This window comes from Oncorhynchus gorbuscha, linkage group LG23 (genome assembly GCF_021184085.1).
Source record: "Oncorhynchus gorbuscha isolate QuinsamMale2020 ecotype Even-year linkage group LG23, OgorEven_v1.0, whole genome shotgun sequence".
NCBI lineage: Eukaryota > Metazoa > Chordata > Actinopteri > Salmoniformes > Salmonidae > Oncorhynchus > Oncorhynchus gorbuscha.
Window position 1 is genome coordinate 46,208,593 of NC_060195.1, and position 25,431 is coordinate 46,234,023.

The window sequence follows — 25,431 nt, forward strand, 5'->3', positions numbered from 1 at the left end:
CAGCTAACTTGGCAGAGTGAGCCCACTGAAGAACAGCCAGACGAGTAGAAACAGGAATGAAAAGAAGGTTACTAGGACAAGCGCGCGGCGACGGAGTGTGAGTGAGTGCTTGCTTTACCTGTCTCTCAATTCCCCAGACAGTCATCCCGACAACACGCCCTTCAGGGAGAATTCCCACGGGGTCGGTAAAGGTTACAGAAGAACTGAAGAGACGGGATAAAGCATCAGGCTTGGTGTTCTTAGTACCCGGGCGATAAGAAATCACGAACTCGAAAAGAGCGAAAAACAACGCCCAACGAGCTTGACGCGCATTGAGTCGTTTGGCAGAACGGATGTACTCAAGGTTCTTATGGTCAGTCCAAACGACAAAAGGAACGGTCGCCCCCTCCAACCACTGTCGCCATTCGCCTAGGGCTAAGAGGATGGCGAGCAGTTCGCGGTTACCCACATCATAGTTGCGTTCCGACGGCGACAGGTGATGAGAAAAATACGCGCAGGGATGGACCTTATCGTCAGAATGGGAGCGCTGGGACAGAATGGCTCCCACGCCCACCTCTGATGCGTCAACCTCGACAATGAATTGTTTAGTGACGTCAGGAGTAACAAGGATAGGAGCGGATGTAAAACGCTTCTTGAGGAGATCAAAAGCTCCCTGGGCGGAACCGGACCACTTAAAGCACGTCTTGACAGAAGTAAGGGCTGTGAGAGGAGCTGCCACTTGACCGAAATTACGAATGAAACGCCGATAGAAATTCGCGAAACCGAGAAAGCGCTGCAACTCGACACGTGACTTAGGGACGGGCCAATCGCTGACAGCATGGACCTTGGCGGGATCCATCTGAATGCCTTCAGCGGAAATAACAGAACCGAGAAATGTGACGGAGGAGACATGAAAGGCGCACTTCTCAGCCTTCACATAGAGACAATTCTCTAAAAGGCGCTGGAGGACACGCCGAACGTGCTGAACATGAATCTGGAGTGACGGTGAAAAAATCAGGATATCGTCAAGGTAAACAAAAACAAAGATGTTCAGCATGTCTCTCAGTACATCATTCACTAATGCCTGAAAGACAGCTGGAGCATTAGCGAGACCGAACGGCAGAACCCGGTATTCAAAATGCCCTAACGGAGTGTTAAACGCCGTTTTCCACTCGTCCCCCTCCCTGATGCGCACGAGATGGTAAGCGTTACGAAGGTCCAACTTAGTAAAGAACCTGGCTCCCTGCAGAATCTCGAAGGCTGACGACATAAGGGGAAGCGGATAACGATTCTTAACCGTTATGTCATTTAGCCCTCGATAATCCACGCAGGGGCGCAGGGTACCGTCCTTCTTCTTAACAAAAAAAAACCCCGCTCCGGCGGGAGAGGAAGAAGGCACAACGGTACCGGCGTCGAGAGAAACAGACAGATAATCTTCGAGAGCCTTACGTTCGGGAGCCGACAGAGAGTATAGTCTACCCCGGGGAGGAATGGTCCCCGGAAGGAGATCAATACAACAATCATACGACCGGTGAGGAGGTAGGGAGGTGGCTCTGGACCGACTGAAGACCGTGCGCAGATCATGATATTCCTCCGGCACCCCTGTCAAATCACCAGGTTCCTCCTGTGAAGAGGGGACAGAAGAAACAGGAGGGATAGCAGACATTAAACATTTCACATGACAAGAAACGTTCCAGGATAGGATAGAATTACTAGACCAATTAATAGAAGGATTATGACATACTAGCCAGGGATGACCCAAAACAACAGGTGTAAAAGGTGAACAAAAAATCAAAAAAGAAATGGTCTCACTGTGGTTACCAGATACTGTGAGGGTTAAAGGTAGTGTCTCACATATGATACTGGGGAGGAGACTACCATCCAAGGCGAACATGGGCGTGGGCTCCCCTAACTGTCTGAGAGGAATGTCATGTTTCCGAGCCCATGCTTCGTCCATAAAACAGCCCTCCGCCCCAGAGTCTATCAAGGCACTGCAGGAAGCTGCCAAACCGGTCCAGCGTAGATGGACCGACAAGGTAGTACAGGATCTTGATGGAGAGACCTGAGTAGTAGCGCTCACCAGTAGCCCTCCGCTTACTGATGAGCTCTGGCTTTTACTGGACAAAAAATGACAAAATGTCCAGCAGAACCGCAATAGAGACAGAGGCGGTTGGTGATTCACCGTTCCCTCTCCTTAGTCGAGATGCGAATACCTCCCAGCTGCATGGGCTCAACACCTGAGCCAGTGGGAGGAGATGGTTGATATGCGGAGAGGGGGGAAACCGTTAACGCGAGCTCTCTTCCACGAGCTCGGTGACGAAGATCTACCCGTCGTTCTATGCGGATGGCGAGTTCAATCAAAGAATCCACGCTGGAAGGAACCTCCCGGGAGAGAATCTCATCCTTAACCTCTGCGTGGAGTCCCTCCAGAAAACGAGCGAGCAACGCCGGCTCGTTCCAGTCACTGGAGGCAGCAAGAGTGCGAAACTCTATAGAGTAATCCGTTATGGATCGATCACCTTGACATAGGGAAGCCAGGGCCCTGGAAGCCTCCTTCCCAAAAACTGAACGATCAAAAACCCGTATCATCTCCTCTTTAAAGTTCTGATACTCGTTAGTACACTCATCCCTTGCCTCCCAGATAGCTGTGCCCCACTCCCGAGCCCGTCCAGTAAGGAGTGATATGACGTAGGCGATACGAGCTCTATCCCTTGAGTATGTGTTGGGCTGGAGAGAGAACACAATATCACACTGGGTGAGAAAGGAGCGGCATTCAGTGGGCTGCCCAGAGTAACACGGTGGGTTATTAACTCTTGGTTCCAGAGACTCAGAAGACCAGGAAGTAGCTGGTGGCTCGAGACGGAGATTGTGAAACTGTCTTGAGAGGTCGGAGACCTGAGCGGCCAGGGTCTCAACGGCATGACGAGCAGCAGACAATTCCTGCTCGTGTCTGCCGAGCATCGCTCCCTGGATCTCGACGGCTGAGTTGCGAGGATCCGTAGTCGCTGGGTCCATTCTTGTTCGGATCCTTCTGTTATGCAGGTGAATGAGGACCCAAAAGCGACTTAACAGAAACAGAGTTTATTCCAGTCCAAACAGAAAATTACTAATCCTGAATTCTTAACAGGTAATGTCCAAACGGGGAATAACAGAAATCCTCTAGTCTGTAGAGGGGAATAACAGGAGAAGCGGCCACAGACTGCAGGTCGCTTCAGGTAGGCGCAGGCCGTAGCTGATAGAGACACCTGCTCACACGCAGCATCTGATGAAGGCAAAAACACGACAAGACGGAACAAGAACACAGTACAGCAAACAAGGATCCGACAAGGACAGAAGCGGAAACAGAGAGAGAAATAGGGACTAAATCAGAGGGCAAAATAGGGGACAGGTGTGAAAGAGTAAACGAGGTAGTTAGGAGAATGAGGAACAGCTGGGAGCAGGAACGGAACGATAGAGAGAGAGAGAGAGGGATAGAGAGAGGGAAAGAACCTAATAAGACCAGCAGGGGGAAACGAATAGAAGAGGAAGCACAGGGACAAGACATGACAATCTATGACAAAACATGACAAACATGCCAAAATGCTAACACAATTATCCCTGGAGCATTTAAGAACACTATAAAACAAAACAAAAATAATTTGGAGATTTGTATTACCTATTTGAATAACCTAATCTTAGAAATAAACAATCAAGGCCATTAAACACTTGTTGGTCAATAATTGTAAAAATGAAATTATGTTTATGGTGTCTGACGGAGTTGACATGAATCCAGTTAGTTGCATTTTATGTTAAAAAAATATGTAATTAGGAGGTTGTTCCTTTAGCTGATACTTTGGTAGATCAAAATATACACTGCCGTTCAAAAGTTTGGGGTCACTTAGAAATGTCCTTGTTTTTTAAAGAAAAGCACATTTTGTTGTCCATTAAAATAACATCAAATTGATTCTAAATACTTTGTAGACATTGTTAATGTTGTAAATGACTATGGTGGCTGGAAAACGCATATTTTTTAATGGAATATCTACATAGGCATACAGAGGCCCATTATCAGCACACATCACTCCTGTGTTCCAATGGCACATTGTGTTAGCTAATCCAAGTTTATCATTTTAAAAGGCTAATTGATCATTAGAAAACCCTTTTGCAATTATGTTAGCACAACTGAAAACCGTGGTGCTTATTAAATAAGCAATAAAACTGGTCTTCTTTAGACTAGTTGAGTATCTGTAGCATCAGCATTTGTGGGTTACATTACCGCCTCAAAATGGCCAGAAACAAAGACTTTCTTCTGAAACTCATCAGTCTATTCTTGTTCTGAGAAATGAAGGCTATTCCATGTGAGACTGAATATCTTGAACAACACCGTACTACTCCCATCACAGAACAGCGCAAACTGGCTCTAACCAGAATATAAAGAGGAGTGGGAGGTCCCGGTGCACAACTGAGCAAGAGTTGTGCTTTAGAGTGTGTAGTTTGAGAAACAGACACCTCACAAGTCATCAACTGGCAGCTTCATTAAATAGTACCCGCAAAACACTAGTCTTAACGTCAAAAGTGAAGAGGTGACTCAGGGATGCTGGCCTTCTAGGCAGGGTTGCAAAGAAAAAGTCATAACTCAGACTGGCAATAAAAAGAAGATTAAGACGGGCAAAAGCACACAGACACTGGACAGAGGAACTCTGCCTAGAAGGCCAGAGTCGCCTCTTCCATGCTCAAAGGGATAGTCAATGTCTGCTTTTTACCCATATACCAATAAGTGCCCTTCTTTGCGAGGCATTGGAAAACCTCCCTGGTCTTTGTGGTGGAATCTGTGTTTGAAATTCACTGCTCAACTGAGGGACCTTACAGATAATTGTATGTGTAGGGTACAAAGATGATGTACTCATTCAAAAATAATGTTGAACAGCCTCCCGGGGGGCGCCGTGGTCTAGGGTACTGCATCGTAGTGCTAGCTGTGCCACCAGAGACTCTGGGTTCGTGCCCAGGTTCTGTCGCAGCCGGCCGTGACCAGGAGGTCCGTGGGGCGACGCACAGTTGGCCTAACATCGTCCGGGTTAGGGAGGGCTTGGTCGGGATATCCTTGTCTCATCGGGCACTAGCGACTCCTGTGGTGGTCCGGGCGCAGTGCACGCTAACCAGGTCGCCAGGTGCACAGTGTTTCCTCTGACACATTGGTGCGGCTGGCTTCAGGGTTGGATGCACGATGTGTTAAGAAGCAGTGCGGCTTCGTTGGGTTGTGTTTCGGAGGACGCATGCCCTTCGTCTCTCCCGAGCCAGTATGGGAGTTGTAGTGATGAGACAAGATAGTGACTACTAACATTTGGATACCGCGAAATTGGGGAGAAAAGGGGGTAAAAATGTTTAAAATAATAATAATAATGAACACTATTATTGCACACACAGAGTGAGTCAATGCAACTTATTATGTGACTTGTTAAGCATATTTTTACTCCTAAACTTATTTAGGCTTGTCATAACAAAAACGTTGAATACTTATTGAATCAATCATTTTATATTCCGAAAAACATAATTCCATTATGGGGTGTGTAGGCCAGTGACAAAAAAAAATCAACATTTCATACGTTTTGAATTCAGGCTGTAACACAAGTTGTGGAAAAAGTCAAGGGGTGTGAATACTTTCTGAAGCTACTGCATTTGATAGCATTTTATAATAACTCCACTTGATAAAACATTTATAATTGGTTAGTAAATAGTTTAGTCATTATCTATTAATTATTACTCCATTCATAAGATGTTTAATGTAGGTCCTTATAAACCATTTACTAATCACTAGTTAAGTCTTTTTGTGCGGCCTCATCTAAACGATGGGCTATTTATACTTTATAAATACTTTATGAAAGGTCTTATAAATGTTTTGAGTGACCAGCATAATTTCTCACAAAATGATAGACATGCCATTGATAGACATTCCAGCAGTACCTGATGCGCCTTAAGGTCTGACAATAGCCTAGAACATACCAATTGTAAAAGAATAACCACAAAACGCCGGATGTTTAAGGAAATATACATATATTTTTTGGACTCTTAAGATGAACTCAGGAATGGGGATGGAGACGGAGAAGTAGTTTTAAACGCAACGAGTTATTTACTGAAAAGTTCTACGCCTTTCAGTACTTTAGGAAGTCATCTAACAATTGACAGTGAACAGGATTGTGTTAATATTAAGGACAATATTTGTTGGAAAAAAGTTGTCCCGTTTTTCAAGAATCCCTGAGCTCGAAAACAGCAACATTTTCTCTCAGCCTCATGGCAAAATGTGTAAAATAGTATGAAATTGGCGAAACTGTGCTCTACGCCACTGCATACAGTAAATTACAGTGCCTTCAAAAAGTATTCCTACCTCTTGATTACAGCCTGAATTCAAAATTGATCAAAAAAATCATTTTTACACAATACCACATTATGAAAACTGAAAACATTTTTTTAGAATGTTATGCAAATGTATTGAAACTGAAATATAGAAATATCGCATTTACATACAGTGAGTATTCACACCCTTGAGTCAATACGTTGTAGAAGCATCTTTGTCAGCAATTAGAGCTATGAGCCTTTCTGGATAAGTCACCAAGAGCTTTCCACACCTGGTTTGTGTGTTTATTTTTTTCAAAATTCTTAATCATTCCTGCACAATCATTTTCAGGTCTTGCCATAGATTTTCAAGTAGATTTAGGTCAAAACTGTAACTCAGCCACTCAGGAACATTCATTGTCTTGTTGGTAAGCAACTCCAGTGTAGATTTGGCTACATTTGGCAACATCGCTCTTGCACTGGTCTTGCAAAATCCAGGTCTCGGGCTCTCCGGCCAATCCCAGGGAAGCAGTGGTGCTAGGCTTGGCGTGTTTTGGATGGTTTGACATGACCGGCAGGATCTGGCTTGGGCTTCAATGTCATGGTCTAGTCCCAGCCACCAGAAATATCTACGTGCTAACTCCTTCATCCGGACGATAGCACAATGTCCAGAGTGCAGCTCGTTCAGGATAGGTTTCCACAGCTTTGGCGGTATGATGACACCCATACCTCAGAGTCACTGTCAACTCCTTTCCCCGTGAAAGGTAAGGCTGGAACTCCAGTGGCGCGTCAGTGATGCATGACAGAACGCTTCTCATCACTCGGTCAAACACTCTGGACAGTGTTGGATCTCCTCCTATTTCCTTCTTGATCTGGTGTGCTGTCACAGGTGTGTTCTCCACCATGTTGAAATAGATAATCTTCTGTTCACTGCTCTTAAGGCAGTCATGCGGAGGAGACCTGCCACGCGCTTCAGACCTCCGGTACTTGATGTCATAGTTATGAGAACTAAGAAGTAGCACCCAACACCGCATTCTGCTTTCTGCCAGAGTTGGTATGCTGGAGTACCAAAGATAGCAAGGTGAACCTCTGTCTGAACAGGTAGGTGTGGAACTTTTTGATCCTGAAGATAATACCCAAGCTTCTTTCTCAATCTGTGGGTATTTCACCTTCACTTTACCTCGAATCCAAGACGCAAAGACAATGGGATTCTCTTCTCCTGTTGGTCGGTGTGATATGTGACACGATGGCCCCAACTACATATGGGGAAGCGTCGCAGGCTAGTTGAATTTGCAAGGATGGGTCGAAGTGAGTCAACACTGTCTTGTCAATCAACATTGCCTTTGCTTTCTAGAAAGCAGCGTCACACTCATTTATCCACGATGAGGTATTGTTCTCTCTCTGAAGCTCATGCAAAGGCTTCAGCTGCGTTTCCAGCTGTGGGATTAACTTGCCGTAGTAGTTCCAGAGGTCAAGGAAAGACAGCAGCTGGCTGACATTCTCAGGAGCAGGAGTCTCTGCAGTCGCTGTCATTTTCGATGGGGATGTATGGAGACCGTTGGCATCAATCACATGGCCTTAGTACTCCACAGCTGGCTTGAAAAAGTCACACTTGTCTTTGCGAACACGCAAACCGTACTGTTTGTTTAGAGTCTTTTCAAGGTTTATCCGATGCTCCTGTGACTAGGATGTCATCAAGGTAACACTGTACCCCAGGGAGACTGCTCAAGATCTAATTCATGGCCCTCTGGAACAAGTCATATGCCGACGTGATTCCAAAAGGCAAATGGCACTGTAGACTCCCCTATGGGTAGTGATGTGAGGTACTTCTGTGACTCTTCTTCTACATGAATCTTTCCTATTTTGTTGCATTACAACCTGTAATTTAAAATAATTTTTATTTGGTGAAGTGAAATAAAAATTTAAAATACACAGAAAAGTGGTGAGTACATATGTATTCAACCCCTTTGCTATGAAGCCCCTAAATAAATCTGGTTCAAACAATTACCTTCAGAAGTCACATAATTAGTTAAATAAACTCCACCGGTGTGCCATCTAAGTGTCACATGATCTGTCACATGATCTCAGTTCATATATATATATATATACACCTGTTCTGAAAGGTCCCAGAGTCTGCAACACCACTAAGCAAGGGGCACCACCAAGCAAGTGGCACCATGAAGACCAAGGAGCTCTCCAAACAGGTCAGCGACAAAGTTGTGGAGAAGTACAGATCAGGGTTGGGTTATAAAAAAAATATCAGAAACTTTTAACATCCCACAGAGCACCATTAAATGCATTGTTATTTTTTAAATGAAAGAATATGGCACCACAACAAACCTGCCCCTGCATCTCAATTTGGTTGAGGTTGGGTGATTGTGGAGGCCAGGTCATTTGATTCAGCACTCCATCACTCTTCTTCTTGGTAAAATAGTCCTTACCAAAACATCTCAACTATCTCTTTTACCAAATAGGGATATCTTCTGTATACCCCCCTACTGAATTTCCGCCTGACTGACAGGCCCAAAGTAAACTGCCTGTTAGTCAGGCCCAGAAGCCAGGATATGCATATAATTGGAAGCATTAGCATTGTATAGAAAACACTTTGAAGTTTGTATACATTTTTTTTAAATGTATGAGACTATAACACAATTGATATGGCTGGCAAAAATCCAAAGAAAAACCAACCAGAATGTTTTTTATAATGGAAGACTATGGGTCCTATGCAATTCTAGCTCCCAGAATGCAATTCCTATGGCATCCACTAGATGGCAAAAGTTTTTGTTTAAGGTTTCAGGCTTGTTTCTTCCAAAATGAGAAAGAATTTGGAGTTTTGTTACAAAGAGTCCCAGTGGAAAATCAGTCTGTCGGCGCGCCTGCTTATTTTTCTTTTCTATTGAACATACTTCTTTCCGTATGAAATATTATCGTTTATTTACATTTTAGGGTATCTGAGGATTGAATTGAAACATAGTTTGACTTGTTTGAACAAAGTTTAGCGATAGCTTTTTGGATTCCTTTGTCTGCTTGTTTAACGAGTGGATAACTGAAATCGATGGCGCCAACTAAACTAGACTTTTTGGGATATAACAAAATGACCATTCATGTTGTAGCTGGGACCCTTGGGATTGCAAACAGAGGAAGATTATTTATTTAATCGCTATTTGTGATTTTATGAAGCTGATTGAAAGATATATTGATGTGGGGCGCCGTCCTCAAACAATCGCATGGTATGCTTTCGCTGTAATGCCTATTGTAAATCGGACAAGGCAGTTAGATTAACAGGAATGTAAGCTGTAAAGATACTTGTATGTTCAGAAATGTTTAATGTTAAGATTATTTATTTGAATTGCTTACCCTTCAATTTCACCGGATGTTGTTGACAAGCCTTAAGAAGGAAATCAATTCCATAAATGAACTTTATAGAAGGTGCACCTGTTAATTGAAATGCATTCCAGGTGACTACCACATGAAGCTGGTTGAGAGAATGCCAAAAGTGTGCAAAGCTGTCAAGGCGAAGGATGGTTATTTGAAGAATCTCAAATATAAAATATATTTTGATTTGTTTAACACTTTTTTGGTTACCATGTGATTCCAAATGTGTTATTTCTTATTCTACAATGTAGAAAATAGTAAAATAAAGAAAAACCCTTGAATGACTAGAAGTTCTAAAACTTTGTATATCATGAGTAAGTATATAATTTGTATTTATTGTTATTTGTAAACCTTGCCATAAAATAAGCAGCAGCAGTACAAAACCATAGCTAGACTGGTACATTGGACGGCACATTACTCACTCGCCAGAAACAAAATTGTAGACCCGCACCAGGCTGGGAAGACTGAATCTGCAAAAAGTAAGCAGCTTAGTTTGAAGAAATCAACAGTGGGAGCAATTGTTAGGAAATGGAAGACATACAAGACCACTGATAATCTCCCTCGATCTGGGGCTCCATGCAAGATCTCACCCGTGGGGTCAAAATGATCACAAGAACGGTGAGCAAAATCCAGGAACCACACGGGGTGACCTAGTGAATGACCTCCAGAGAGCTGGGACCAAAGTAACAAAGCCTACCATCAGTAACACACTACACCACCAGGGACTCAAATCCTGCAGTGCCAGACGTGTCCCCCTGCTTAATCCAGTACATGTCCAGGCCCGTCTGAAGTTTGCTAGAGAGCATTTGGATGATCCAGAAGAAGATTGGGAGAATGTCATATGGTCAGATGAAACCAAAATATTACTTTTTGGTAAAAACTCAACTCATCGTGTTTGGAGGGCAAAGAATGCTGAGTTGCATCCAAAGAACACCATACCTACTGTGAAGCATGGGGGTGGAAACATCATGCTTTGGGGCTGTTTTTCTGCAAAGGACGACTGATCCGTGTAAAGTAAAGAATGAATGGGGCCATGTGTCATGAGATTTTGAGTGAAAACCTCCTTCCATCAGCAAGGGCATTGAAGATGAAACGTGGCTGGGTCTTTCAGCATGACAATGATCCCAAACACACCGCCTGGGCAACGAAGGAGTGGCTTCGTAACAAGCATTTCAAGGTCCTGGAGTGGCCTAGCCAGTCTCCAGGTCTCAACCCCATATAAAATCTTTGCAGAGAGTTGAAAGTCTGTGTTGCCCAGCAACAGCCCCAAAACATCACTGCTCTAGAGGAGATCTGCATGGAGGAATGGGCCAAAATACCAGCAACAGTGTGTGAAAAAGACTTACAGAAAACGTTTGACCTCTGTCATTGCCAACAAAGGGTATATAACAAAGTATTGAGATAAACTTTTGTTATTGACCAAATAATTATTTTCCACCATAATTTGCAAATAACTTCATTAAAAATCCTACAATGTGATTTTCTGGATTTTTTTCTCATTTTGTCTGTCATATTTGAAGTGTACCTATGATGAAAATTACAGGCCTCTCTCATCTTTTTACTTTTTTGCCCCACTGTATATCCCAGACAATCCTGAAGAATAGGACAAATAGAAAAGTGAATATAAGTCTGTTATTGTGTCTGTAGCAGTTTGTATGAATGAAATACATAAAATACATGTTGATGTTAAATGGCCGCGAAACAGAGATAAGGAGTCTCTTGCTGTAATGTCAGGTAAGGTACCACTGAAGGCCCCAGTATTCAGTCTGGCAGCTGGAAGCATATGAGTCCCCATCCAGGCTCATGTCACAGCATGCATAGGCCTGATGGAGAGATGACAATAAATACATGATGTACCTTTCATCACCGAAGCCATGTTAGTATTTACTGCACATGTTGCTGAACAATCACACCATTCTGTTAGTGTTATTTGATATAAATGGGCAATTCACATACAATATCCAATTCATAAGCATTGACTGTAATACCTCTAGAGATCCTGTGGCTGTCTGGCAGCGTTCTACTTTCTTGTCATCTTACTCCCTCTTCTACCTGAAATGCAATAATAACAAAAACATGAATAACAATAAGCCTAGTCAGTAATTCGGCTAACTAGGCTAATTAGACACTTGTAAATATGCACAAGACTATTCAGCCATAATTATACCAAAACAATGCAGCCTATTTGCAGGAGGGGCATACTTCTTGACAACTTTTTCAATCAAAAACAGGCAGTGTAATTAAGTAGTTTGTCAAAAGAGTTCAAAAGTCATTAAGAAAAGTATTTGAAATATAGCTAGCAAATATATCATTTTAGTTTTTCTAGAATCCTAACATCATGATGTGATGATGGTGGGAGTTTTTCCCCAATTCTATACTGAACAAAAATATGAACTCAACATGCAACAATTTCAAAGATTTTACTGAGATACAGTTTATAGTGTAAGGAAATCAATCAATTGAAATAAATTCATTAGGCCCTACTCTATGGATTTCACATGACTGGGCAGGGGTGCAGCCATGGGTGGGCCTTGGAGGTCATAGGCTCACCCACTGGGGAGCCAGGTCCAGCCAAGTTTTCCCCCACAAAAGGGCTTTATTAAAGACAATACTCCTCAAGGTGCAGCTGTTCAATCAGCTTATTGATATGCCACACCTGTTAGGTGTGAAGTTGTTTTCCCCTCGCATCTAAAGCTGCATGATGAAGCTAACGGTAGCCAGTTGATAGTGAAGCTAGGATGAATGTCAGAAGCCAGTAGCTAAAGTTAAGTAGAAATGTACCATTTATATTTCATATGATGAACAAACTACTGTTATGTGTTTTCACCCAAGAAATCCATGTACACATAAGAGATTATTACCTTCAAGTAGATAGCTTTCTTTTAGTACTTCAGGCGGAGTAGCGTTAACATTACTCTGTTCTTCTTTGATGGGGTTTAACGACGGTTGGCATCCATTGTTAAGGGTGCATTACCGCCACCAGCTGGACGGGGTATTGAATAAGAAACTTAATAAAAACGTTCCGGGAAAGGGGTAAAACGTCATCATACATAGTAAAACACGTCAACTAAAAAACATAAAGAATAAGAAGGCTCAGGGGCCTGTGATGGGGCTACATTCACTGGCAGGATTCCTTGCACTGCCTCGGCTGTAAAAACGTGAAGACCCTAAAAAATGTTCAGCTACATTCACAATGATTCCAATTTTCTTAGACTTCTTCTCCGCTTCTGCTGTACAGTTTATTACCATTGCAATAAATAATGCAAAGTCCACCTTTTTAACATGTAACATTTCACTATCCCTCGTTGATGAAAAACCATCACTGGTCTTGTTGGCTCTACTACCATTGCTTCTTCCCCGCCTCTCGTTCCTTCCAATTTTCTCACCGCCTCCAGATAGGAGACACGCTGGACACTCCTTACCCTTGCCACCTCACAGGGCACTCCAATAATTCAGGTGCATGTTCACCTCCACAGTTGCAACATTTCCCTTCATCTAGCATACGATATTCTTCCCTTCTGCACACACTTGACACATGACCAAATCTTTTACATGTATGACACTGAAGGGGCTTGTGCACAAAAGCTCTTACAGGGTATACAATGAATCCTAACTTGATATGAGAAGGGAGAGACTCTTTATCAAAGAACAGTAGCATGGATGAAGTCAACTTTTTTTCTCCATCCACCATACAGGTCAGTCGACGAGCGCCAACCACTCCATCGATGTCTTCAGTTATTATCCTCTGCCTTTATTTCTTGCGCCACCCAGGAAATAACCCCCTTTTATTTTTTGACCTTTATTTAACAAGGCAAGCCAGTTAAAAAACAAATTAAAAAACTTATTTACAATGACGGCCTACCCCGGCCAAACCCAGATGACGCTGGGCCAATTGTGCGCCGCCTTATGGCAGACTCCCAATCATGGCCTGATGTGTTACGACACTGGCTCTCACTGACTCCACACTTTATTCTACCACATTACAGGAGACGTTAGATGGATTTCTCCTGTAGCATTCATCCAAAACCCTGACCAAAAACGAGTCTAGTGGTTTCCTATTTACCAACATAGCTTTACTTATATGTTTCCCTTTTTCTTCACCACTGTTACCCACTTATTCTCACTTTCTGTACTATTAGCTTCACTCGACTCAGTTTCAAAGACCTCAGTTTCCACCATCTTCCATCAACGAACGTACAGTACACTCTCTAGTCTGGTTGCCTTTCATGGGTAGCTTACGACTTCTCCTCTTCAAGCTACTTCCTGAGATTTGATTGATGGGTCAATCCAGCCAATTGTGCAGCAATTGGTGACTGTGGTTTTGGCTGATTGGTCAGGAGTAAAAGGTCCTGCTACCAACACTGCTCAAACCAGTCTCTTTTACTTGCGAATCTCTTTCTACAAACTTACAAAACTTTCTACAGGCTTTTGAACCTCTAGGTAACGTGACAACAATGGCGGAACTCAGAGCTTGCGCAGATAAAAAAAAAATATATATATCTGCACGTTTCTTTTTGATTCACAGCCTAATATTCATAGTCGTAAATGGACTTCACAAGTTTGCGACCGTTTTGTTACATTTTTCACAAAACATGATACAAGCTTGCGAAATTAAATTACACATTTGTGAATCGTATGGTACTTGCAACAACGACGTTCAATGTGCGACCACGAAATTCAAGATACAAACTCACATGTTTCTGTCATTATTATCCCATAGTTTCTCAGGATGAACCAAGCTCCTTAGCAAGTTAAACATTTTAGCTCCCTTCACACTAACGAATGTTGCCACTTTAATTCATCTTTATTGCCATTGGCTGTCACATCTCAAATGTTCTGTGTAGACACTCCCATTGCTCCACTGTTTCATCAAACTGACCAAATGCTCCTATTAAAGACCCTCTCACATGTCCTTCTTTGCTATCAGGTTTGCTAGTAAATTCCTTATACTAGTTATAACTTACTACTTCATCCTCCAGTTTTTTTATGATTTTCTTCTACATGTTAGAACTTTTACTAACTTTGACTTCCTGTTTCTCCATTTATTTTCATTCACTCTGTTGCAACTACTCTCCTCCCCCTTGAGGCTCAAGCACAATGCAGCATTCAGTCAACAAATGGCGGATTCAACGATGAAAGATCTTACTTTTATCACTGTCATCATCCTGGAAAAATGCAGCATAATTCCATCAAACCTCATCGCCAGTTCCTTTGTTAAATTTAGTCTAATTCAGGAATGGGGATGGGGAAGTCACAATTTAGTGTGCCTCCCGCCACCTACTGTGCAGGATGGAAACACGATACCCCAAAAATGTTTAAAAAAAATAAAAAAAATACGAATAAACTAAATCAAAAAATGTTCTGTAAAAAATGGTGTTGGGACCCTCGCCGCCGACCTTCTCTGCGGGCCCCGGACTGGATGCCCTCGTTGCGGGCCCCGGACTGGAGGCCGTCGCTGGAGGCTCCAGACTGGAGCCCGTCGCTAGGAGGCTCCGGACTGGAGACCGTCGTTGGAGGCTTCGTGCCATGGGTCATCGTTGGAGGCTTCGTGCCATGGGTCATCACTGGAGGCTTCGTGCCATTGATTATCACTGGAGGCTTTGTGCCATGGATCATCACTGGAGGCTTCTTGCCATGGATCATCACTGGAGGCTTCTTGCCATGGATCATCACTGAAGGCTTCTTGCCATGGATCATCACTGGAGACTTCTTACCATGGATCATCACTGGAGGCTTCGTGCCATGGATCATCACTGGAGGCTTCTTGCCATGGATCACCACTGGAGCTTCTTGCCATGGATCATCACTGGAGGCTTCGTGCCATGGATCATCACTGGAGGCTTTGTGCCATGGATCGTCACTGGAGGCTTCGTGTCATGGATCACCACTGGAGGCTTTGGGCCATGGATCCCCACTGGAGGCCGGGTGCGTAGAGTTGGCACAGGGCTTACCGGGCTGGGCAGACGTACAGGAGACCGGGTGTGTGGTGCTGGCACAGGATATACTGATATACTAAGCGACTGTCTTGTTCCAGACTCCAACCCCTCCAAACTCTTTCGTCCCTCTCCACTGCCAACCACTCCTCGCTCAACCACTCCTCGCTCAAGTATTCCTCCTCGTCTCGGACTCACCCCTCAGCGCCGACGCCCACGTCATCTGCCCCCCCCCCAAAAAAAATATATATATATATATTTTGGGGCTGCCTCTCAGGTTTCCGTCGTGTCCTCTCCTCCTGACCACGCTGCTTGGTTCTTTGGTGGTGGGTAGTTCTGTCATGGCCGTCAAATGAAATAGACCAAGGTGCAGCGTGGTGAGCGTACATGTATTTTTATTTAAGATAAATGTCGCCAACAAAACAAGAAAACGACCTTGAAGCTCAACAGGGCTAAGTGCCACAAACAATGTTAACTACCCACAATCACAGGTGGGAAAAAGGGCTGCCTAAGTATGGTTCCCAATCAGAGACAACGATAGACAGCTGTCCCTGATTGAGAACCCGGCAAAAACAAAGAAATACAAAACATAGAAAATAGAACATAGAATGCTCACCCCACATCACACCCTGACCTAACCAAATGGAGAAATAAAACAGCTCTCTAAGGTCAGGGCGTGACACACACCTACTCATTCAACGTTTTTCTTTATTTTTTACTATTTTCTACATTGTAGAATTATAGTGAAGATGTCAAAACTTTGAAATAACACATATGGAGTCATGTGGTAACCAAAAACAAATCCAAATATATTGGAGATTCTTCAAAGTAGCTACCCTTTGCCTTGATGACAATTTTCGAATTTCTTTCCTTCTTAATGCATTTGAGACAATCAGTTGTGTTGTGACAAGGTACGGGTGGTTACAGGAGATAGCCCTATTTGGACCAAGTCCATTATGGCAAGAACCACTGTGGACCGGTGGAAATCTGTCCTTTGGTCTGATGAGTTCACATGATTCAATATGTGTTATTTCATGGTTTTGATGTCTTCACTATTATTCTGGTATTGTACGTCATCATCCCTGAGATGACTCCTTTGATGAGTGCTTTGCTCTGAAGTTCAAAGCACAATACATCTGTTGTCCCAATTTGTTTCGAGGCCCATGACAATCTCCTCTGTTCTTCAGAAATACAATTAATCAGAATAAGACCACTCCTGGTCACTCTGATTGACTTCACTTCTCCCAGCGCATACTTCACCATTTCACACCTCAAATGGGTCTCCCACATATGCATCCTTACTCAACAAACTCATCCCAACAACAAACAATCCGTTATCATTCAAAAACATATCCTGCACTCCAATTTTATACAATTTTATTTTTGTAAAAATGTTTAACACTACTGTTGTCCGTTCAGGACATTGATCTTCCCCAACTTTGCTCAACTCGCTGCTTGATTCAAACTCTGTATCCACTTCCTCCATCTCTTCAGCTCTATCCACTGAGTTCTTCACTGAAAGTTGTACTTCTTAAAATACTTCAGGAAGTCATCTAACAATTGACTTCAATACCCATAGTGCAAAGCATTAGAACTACTGCTACGGAAAACCCCATGGGACAGAAATACTTAGTCCTAATATGTAACAATTTTATTCAGAAAACTGTTGTAAAACGACTGTTGCAAGGACGTAAGGAAGAGTTGGAATGTGAGTGTTTTGCTAATTGTTTCAACCTCGCGACCACAAACTAATCATAAAATAGGGAGATGTAGCCAGCACACAAAAGCTGTCCGGATAAGACAGTTTCTCTTGTGGATTTTATTCCTTGATTATTACTGATATGTGTTTGAGGTAGAAATGTTACATGTATGATTTGCAGTAAGTATGTTCAACCAACTATTACAAATCAAATCTTCAACAAAACAAAGGAGACGTCAACAAAACAAAGGAGATGATCATGGACTTCAGGAAACAGCAGAGGGAGCACCCCCCTATCCACATTGAAGGGACAGCAATGTAGAACGTGGAAAGTTTAAAGTTCCTCGGCGTACACATCACGGATCATTTTGAAATGGTCCACCCACACAGACAGCATAGTAAAAAGGCGCAATAGCGCCTCTTCAACCTCAGGAGGCTGAAGAAATTTGGCTTGTCACCCAAAACCCTGACAAACCTTTACAGATGCACAATCGGAAGCATCCTGTCAGGCTGTTTCACAGCTTGGTATGGCAACTGTACCGCCCTGAACCGCAAGGCTTTCCACAGTGTGGTGCGGTCTGCACAACGTATAACCGAGGGCAAACTACCTGCCCTCCATGACACCTACAGCACCGATGTCACAGGAAGGCCAAAAAGATCATCAATAACAACAACCAACCGAGCCACTACCTGTTTACCCCGCTATCATCCAGAAGGCGAGGTCAGTACAGGTGCATCAAAGCTGAGACCGAGAGATTGAAAAACAGCTTCTATCTCAAGGCCATCAGACTGCTAAACAGCAATCACTAACTCAGAGAGGCTGCTGCCTGCATTGAGACCCAATCACTGAACACTTTCATAAATGGATAACTAGTCATTTTAACAATGACACTTTAAATAATGCCACTTCAATAATGTTTGCATATCTTACATTAATCATATCACATGTACAGTTGAAGTCAGAAGTTTACATACACCTCAGCCAAATACATTTAAACTCAGTTTTTCACAATTCCTGATATTTAATCCAAGTAAAAATTCCCTGTTTTAGGTCAGTTAGGATCAGAATGTGAAATGAATGTGAAATGTCAGAATAATAGTACAGAGAATGATTTATTTCAGATTTTGTTTCTTTCATCACATTCCCAGTGTGTCAGAAGTTTACATACACTCAATTAGTATTTAGTAGCCTACACCCCCAATTGACTCAAATTATGTCAATTAGCCTATCAGAAGCTTCTAAAGCCATGACATCATTTTTTTGAATTTTTCAAGCTGTTTAAAGGCACAGTCAATTTAGTGTATATAAACTTATGACCCACTGGAATTGTGATACAGTGAATTACAAGTGAAATAATCTGTAAACAATTGTTGGAAAAATGACTTGTGTCATGCACAAATTAGATGTCCTAACCAACTTGCCAAAACTACAGTTTGTTAAATTAACAAGAAATTGTATTTACTGTATTTAATTCCATCTACTGTACCTTGCCTATGCCGCTCGGCCATTGCTCATCCATATACTTATATGTACATATTCACATTCACCCCTTTTGATTTGTGTGTATTAGGTAGTTGTTGGGGAATTGTTAGATTACTTGTTAGATATTACTACACTGTCGGAACTAGAAGCACAAGCATTTCGCTACACTCGCATCAACATCTGCTAAACGATTATGTCACCAATAAAGTTAGATTTGATTCGATTTGAAATCACAAAACTTATTCAAAATCTGTGACAATTTTCTCGTGTCCACCAGACGTTTAAAATAATGTGTGTCTTTCACGATAATCTGTGATTGTGTGTTGATAATGTTAAACCTTAAATGTTTGCAGTCCTTAGGTCTTCTACTTTTAACCACAGACTATTTTCACACATGGCTTTGTTTGGCAGCACTTTAACTGGTCCTTTTAAAGGTAGCAACTCTTTAAACGTAATGTGATAGTTCAGTGAAATGATGTATTCAGATTTGTTTCCTTACCTAAAACAGTCCATGGACTGCTCTAAGGAGTTACTGCAATAAACACTTTTTTTTTTGGTAGAACAGTCACAGCCAAGAAATACTAATGTTAGCATTTTTGGACAACAAGCTTAACGTTACTTAGCATAGAGTGGGTCTGAAGTTACACATCACACTATTACAACAGTGTGACTGGCATTTTGAGACGTTCAGGAGCGTCAGGTACTTCTGGAATGTCTATGGCCTGTCCATCTTTTTGTGAGAAATTACTCTGGTCACTCAAAATATTTTTTAAAGTATATATTTATAAAGTATAAATAGCTCACACTTTGAGGCCACACAAAAATACTTAATTAACTACTGATTAGTAAATGGTTTATAAGGGGAAAGTGGGATTCCTCAGTCAGTTCTACAACTGAATACATTCAACTGAAATGTATCTTCCGCATTTAACCCAACCCCTCTGAATCAGAGGTGAGGGGGTCTACCTTAAACGACATCCACGTCATCGGCGCCCAGGGAACAGGGTCAGAATGACAGATTCGATCCAGCAACCTTTCGGTTACTGGTCCAACGCTCCTACCCTGCCAGGCTACCTGCCGTCTATAAGGACCTATATTAAACATCTTACGAATGGAGTAAAGATTCATAAATTATTTAACTATTTACTCATACATTATAAATGCTTTATTGCGTGGGGCTATAACTAATTGCTACCCATTTTTTTGCTTGCCTGAAACTGACAAGACTAATTCATTAACTTTTTTAAATTGTTCCTTAAACTTAATTTCATTGTTTTGATAAGTTATATTTCTTATACTTCATGGGTTTTAGGTATGTTATTCAGAACAGTTTCAATACTTAAAACAGCGTTGAATCTGAACCTTCAAATTAATTATATGGCATTTCTGAATAGCCAACCCGATCGAGTGCTAATCATTATGATATTTCTTCAGGAGTTCTCAGGATGTACTGAACAGAACCTTTATAATATGAGAGCCCAACAGTCTTTGTACCTGCATTAGCTACACCTTGAACTAATGTCATCCCTGAATATTGGCCTCCCCGCCTACGTGAAGTCGTAGAGAAAGCTAATTAACTTTCACTATCATTACTTCCTTGCAACGTCTGGGTCTTTTGTGAGCCAGTCAGGCTTCGGTTGCCGAGCATGTACATCTGGAAGAATTTGTTTTTTGGTAATTGGTTGTAAAGGCTGAGCAGATAATAAAGTGAAGTTACAAGTGAAGGCCACTCTCGGTTTCTTGTGAAGACACTCAATGGTGGTGAGGATGATAGATACTTGAATATCATCTCCAATCTTCATTTGGCTGCGTCTTACGGTTTTAAAGTTTGGGTTCCTTTCTGAGCCAAGGCCATTGTGATCCATGTTAATGGTTATTTATATTGCAGAGCCATACTTGCTGTGATCTTCTGTTAAGAATTATATCCCATTAAATCATTATTGCTCCCCTATTCTAGAGCCTGGTAATAAGTGGGGCAGATCATTTAAAATGTCAAAAGGATTATGTGTTAGTGACCATGTTATAGAGCTTTAACTAGTGTTACTGTAGTCACTAGACCATAGACCAACATATGAGCATCAGACAGGGACATTGTAGTCATAAACACCAGAAAGAAACTATATTTTTCACAGGGCTTGGGTTATTTTTGTTGATTGGGAATATTAATCTTAATTGATTTCATTGGCCACCTTCTTGTATCCATTAATCAACTCTCTCATTGGTACAGTATGGGGCGCTTTGTTTCACCACCACAACAGTCGAAGATGAACTCGGCAACATGTATTTCTCATTATAACACCACACTCCACATAAATATTAATAGCGTCGTTTTCAGCTTGTGGGCATGAATCATTTTTGTAGACAGGGAATTTTAACAGCCAGCCATGCATAACCATGAACAGTCCATAAGCAAGGTGTCGTGATAAACAACCAGTGCACCAAGTTACGGCCAAGTAAAAAATAAAAATAATATCCAAGCCACGTATTCAAAGTACCATTTATTCGATGTAGCTACTCACAGAGTACTTACGCAGCCTCTATGGATGTGCAAATCTTAATTTGAACTTGTGGTTTGTCAATAGCAATGTATCAACAATGACTCAGTGTTATCTCTGGTCGTGCTTATGAATACTTTGGCACTTTACAAATGTCACCATGCCGGACGCCGTTCACTGCAGTGGTGTATTTCTTGCATTGGTCATGTGTTGTGTGTTACTTCGGACACGATGCTTTGAAGAATATGACAGAAATCAATGTGATTGCATCAAGTGTGTATTGGCCTCAAATCTTTGTACTACAGTATTTCTCTTTGGCTTATAACAGCCTTGCCACCAATTTTAAAGGGGGGGTGATGGTGTATTTAGCCTGGTTAAATGCTATTGGAAGGCTACAGGTATATGAAGCAGTAGCGGTGCGTGGATAAAATCCCTTTGGAAGCCAAGCCAGGGGAGGAAAAGCAATATTGCAACCTACAGTGGGGAGAACAAGTATTTGATACACTACCGATTTTGCAGGTTTTCCTACTTACAAAGCATGTAGAGGTCTGTATCATTTTTATCATAGGTACACTTCAACTGTGAGAGACGGAATCCAGAAAAATCCAGAAAATCACATTGTATGATTTTTAAGTAATTAATTTGCATTTTATTGCATAACATAAGTATTTGATCACCTACCAATCAGTTAGAATTCCGGCTCTCACAGACATGTTAGTTTTTCTTTAAGAAGCCCTCTGTAATGGCTCTCTTCTATCTCCTCCTCTGACGAAGAGGTAGAACAAGGATCGGACCAAAATGCAGCGTGATGATGATTCATGATATTTTAATGAAGAAAAAACCTATACATACAGAAACTACAAAAATAATTAAATGAAATAATGAAAACTGAAACAGCCCTATCTGGTGCAAACACAAAGATAGGAACACTCACCCACGAAAACACTCACAGAATATGGCTGCCTAAATATGGTTCCCAATCAGAGACAACGAGAATCACCTGACTCTGATTGAGAACCGCCTCAGGCAGGCATAGACTACGTCGACGCCCCACAAAACCCCAAGTAAAAAAAACACACCACAATAACCCATGTCACACCCTGGCCTGACCAAATATATAAAGAAAACACAAAATACTAAGACCAAGGCGTGACACCCTCATGTTCTCCACTCATTACCTGTATTAACTGCACCTGTTTGAACTCGTTACCTGTGTAAAAGACACCTGTCCACACACTCAATCAAACACAATGGCCAATGGCCTCTCCACAATGGCCAAGACCAGAGAGCTGTGTAAGGACATCAGGAATAAAATTGTAGACCTGCACAAGGCTGGGATGGGCTACAGGACAATAGACAAGTAGCTTGGTGAGAAGGCAGCAACTGTTGGCACAATTATTAGAAAATGGAAGAAGTTCAAGATGACGGTCAATCACCCTCGGTCTGGGGCTCCATGCAAGATCTCATCTCGTGGGGCATCAATGATCATGAGGAAGGTGAGGGATCAGCCCAGAACTACACGGCAGGACCTGGTCAATGATCTGAAGAGAGGTGTTTGAGGTCTCTGCAGGGCTCTGTGCAGGCCAGTCAAGTTCTTCAACACCAATCTCAACAAACTATTTCTGTATGTGTCATGCAGGTGATAGAGGACCCAAAAGCGACTTAACAGAAACAGAGTTTATTCAAGTCCAAACAGGGAATCACAGAAATCCTCTAGTCTGTAGAGGGGAATAACAAGAGAAGCGGCCACAGACTGCAGGTCGCTTCGGGTAGGCGCAGGCCGTAGTTGACAGAGACACCTGCTCACACGCAGCATCTGATGAAGGCAAAAAAAACACGACAGGACAGGGCGAAACACAATCACAGCACGGTGAATACTAAACAAGGAACCGACGGGACAGGAACGGAACACAAAGGAATAAATAGGGACTCTAATCAGGGGAAGGGATCGGGAACAGGTGTGGGAAGACTAAATGATGATTAGGGGAATAGGAACAGCTGGGAGCAGGAACGGAACGATAGAGAGAAGAGAGAGCGAGAGAGTGAGAGAGGGAGGGGGAGAGAGAGGGATAGAAAGAGGGAAAGAACCTAACAAGACCAGCAGAGGGAAACGAATAGAATGGGGAGCACAGGGACAAGACATGATAATAAATGACAAACATGACAGTACCCCCCCACTCACCGAGCGCCTCCTGGCGCACTCGAGAGGAATCCTGGCGGCAACGGAGGAAATCATCGATGAGTGAACAGTCCAGCACGTCCCGAGACGGAACCCAACTCCTCTCCTCAGGACCGTAACCCTCCCAATCCACTAAGTATTGGTGAACCCCGTCCCCGAGAACGCATGTCCATGATCTTATGTACCTTGTAAATAGGTGCGCTCGACAAGGACGGGAGGGGGGAGGGAAGACGAACGGGGTGCGAAGAAAGGGCTTAACACAGGAGACATGGAAGACAGGATGGACGCGACGAAGATGTCGCGGAAGAAGCAGTCGCACAGCGACAGGATTGACGACCTGGGAGACACGGAACGGACCAATGAACCGCGGAGTCAACTTACGAGAAGCTGTCGTAAGAGGAAGGTTGCGAGTGGAAAGCCACACTCTCTGGCCGCAACAATACCTTGGACTCTTAATCCTGCGTTTATTGGCGGCTCTCACAGTCTTCCCCGCAGACAAAGGCAGACCGGTAATGAAGTCTAAGGCGATGTGAGACCATGGTTGAGAAGGAATGGGGAGCGGTCTGAGACGACCGGCAGGAGGAGAGTTACCCGACTTAGTCTGCGCGCAGTCCGAACAAGCAGCCACGAAACGGCGCGTGTCACGCTCCTGAGTCGGCCACCAAAAGCGCTGGCGAATAGACGCAAGAGTGCCTCGAACACCGGGATGACCAGCTAACTTGGCAGAGTGAGCCCACTGAAGAACAGCCAGACGAGTGGAAACAGGAACGAAAAGGAGGTTACTAGGACAAGCGCGCGGCGACGCAGTGTGCGTGAGTGCTTGCTTAACCTGTCTTTCAATTCCCCAGACTGTTAACCCGACAACACGCCCATAAGGAAGAATCCCCTCGGGATCAGTAGAAGCCACAGAAGAACTAAACAGACGGGATAAGGCATCAGGCTTGGTGTTCCTGCTACCCGGACGGTAAGAAATCACAAACTCGAAACGAGCGAAAAACAACGCCCAACGAGCTTGACGGGCATTAAGTCGTTTGGCAGAACGGATGTACTCAAGGTTCTTATGGTCTGTCCAAACGACAAAAGGAACGGTCGCCCCCTCCAACCACTGTCGCCATTCGCCTAGGGCTAAGCGGATGGCGAGCAGTTCACGGTTACCCACATCATAGTTGCGCTCAGATGGCGACAGGCGATGAGAAAAATAAGCGCAAGGATGAACCTTATCGTCAGACTGGAAGCGCTGGGATAGAATGGCTCCCACGCCTACCTCTGAAGCGTCAACCTCGACAATGAATTGTCTAGTGACGTCAGGAGTAACGAGGATAGGAGCGGACGTAAAACGTTCTTTTAGAAGATCAAAAGCTCCCTGGGCGGAACCGGACCACTTAAAACACGTCTTGACAGAAGTAAGAGCTGTGAGAGGGGCAGCAACTTGACCGAAATTACGAATGAAACGCCGATAGAAATTAGCGAAACCTAAAAAGCGCTGCAACTCGACACGTGACCTTGGAACGGGCCAATCACTGACAGCTTGGACCTTAGCGGAATCCATCTGAATGCCTTCAGCGGAAATAACGGAACCGAGAAAAGTAACGGAGGAGACATGAAAAGAGCACTTCTCAGCCTTTACGTAGAGACAATTCTCTAAAAGGCGCTGTAGAACACGTCGAACGTGCTGAACATGAATCTCGAGTGACGGAGAAAAAATCAGGATATCGTCAAGATAGACAAAAACAAAGATGTTCAGCATGTCTCTCAGAACATCATTAACTAATGCCTGAAAAACAGCTGGCGCATTGGCGAGACCAAACGGCAGAACCCGGTACTCAAAATGCCCTAACGGGGTGTTAAACGCCGTTTTCCACTCGTCCCCCTCTCTGATGCGCACGAGATGGTAAGCGTTACGAAGGTCCAACTTAGTAAAGCACCTGGCTCCCTGCAGAATCTCGAAGGCTGATGACATAAGGGGAAGCGGATAACGA

At 43.2% G+C, this 25,431-nt stretch overlaps 1 protein-coding gene and 1 long non-coding RNA gene across 3 annotated transcripts in view; one reads left to right on the forward strand and one right to left on the reverse strand.

Annotated features, from left to right (window-relative positions):
• LOC124011481 (tenomodulin-like) overlaps positions 1-25,431 on the forward strand; it is a 143,058-nt gene that overhangs the window by 79,450 nt on the left and 38,177 nt on the right. The gene's annotated exons all lie outside the window — the stretch shown is intronic.
• LOC124011482 lies at positions 11,189-14,433 on the reverse strand. Its single transcript, XR_006834587.1, has 4 exons — positions 14,358-14,433; positions 12,525-12,646; positions 11,652-11,715; positions 11,189-11,486 (listed from the first exon to the last, which is right to left on the reverse strand). It is a non-coding gene; the product is annotated as an uncharacterized LOC124011482 (long non-coding RNA).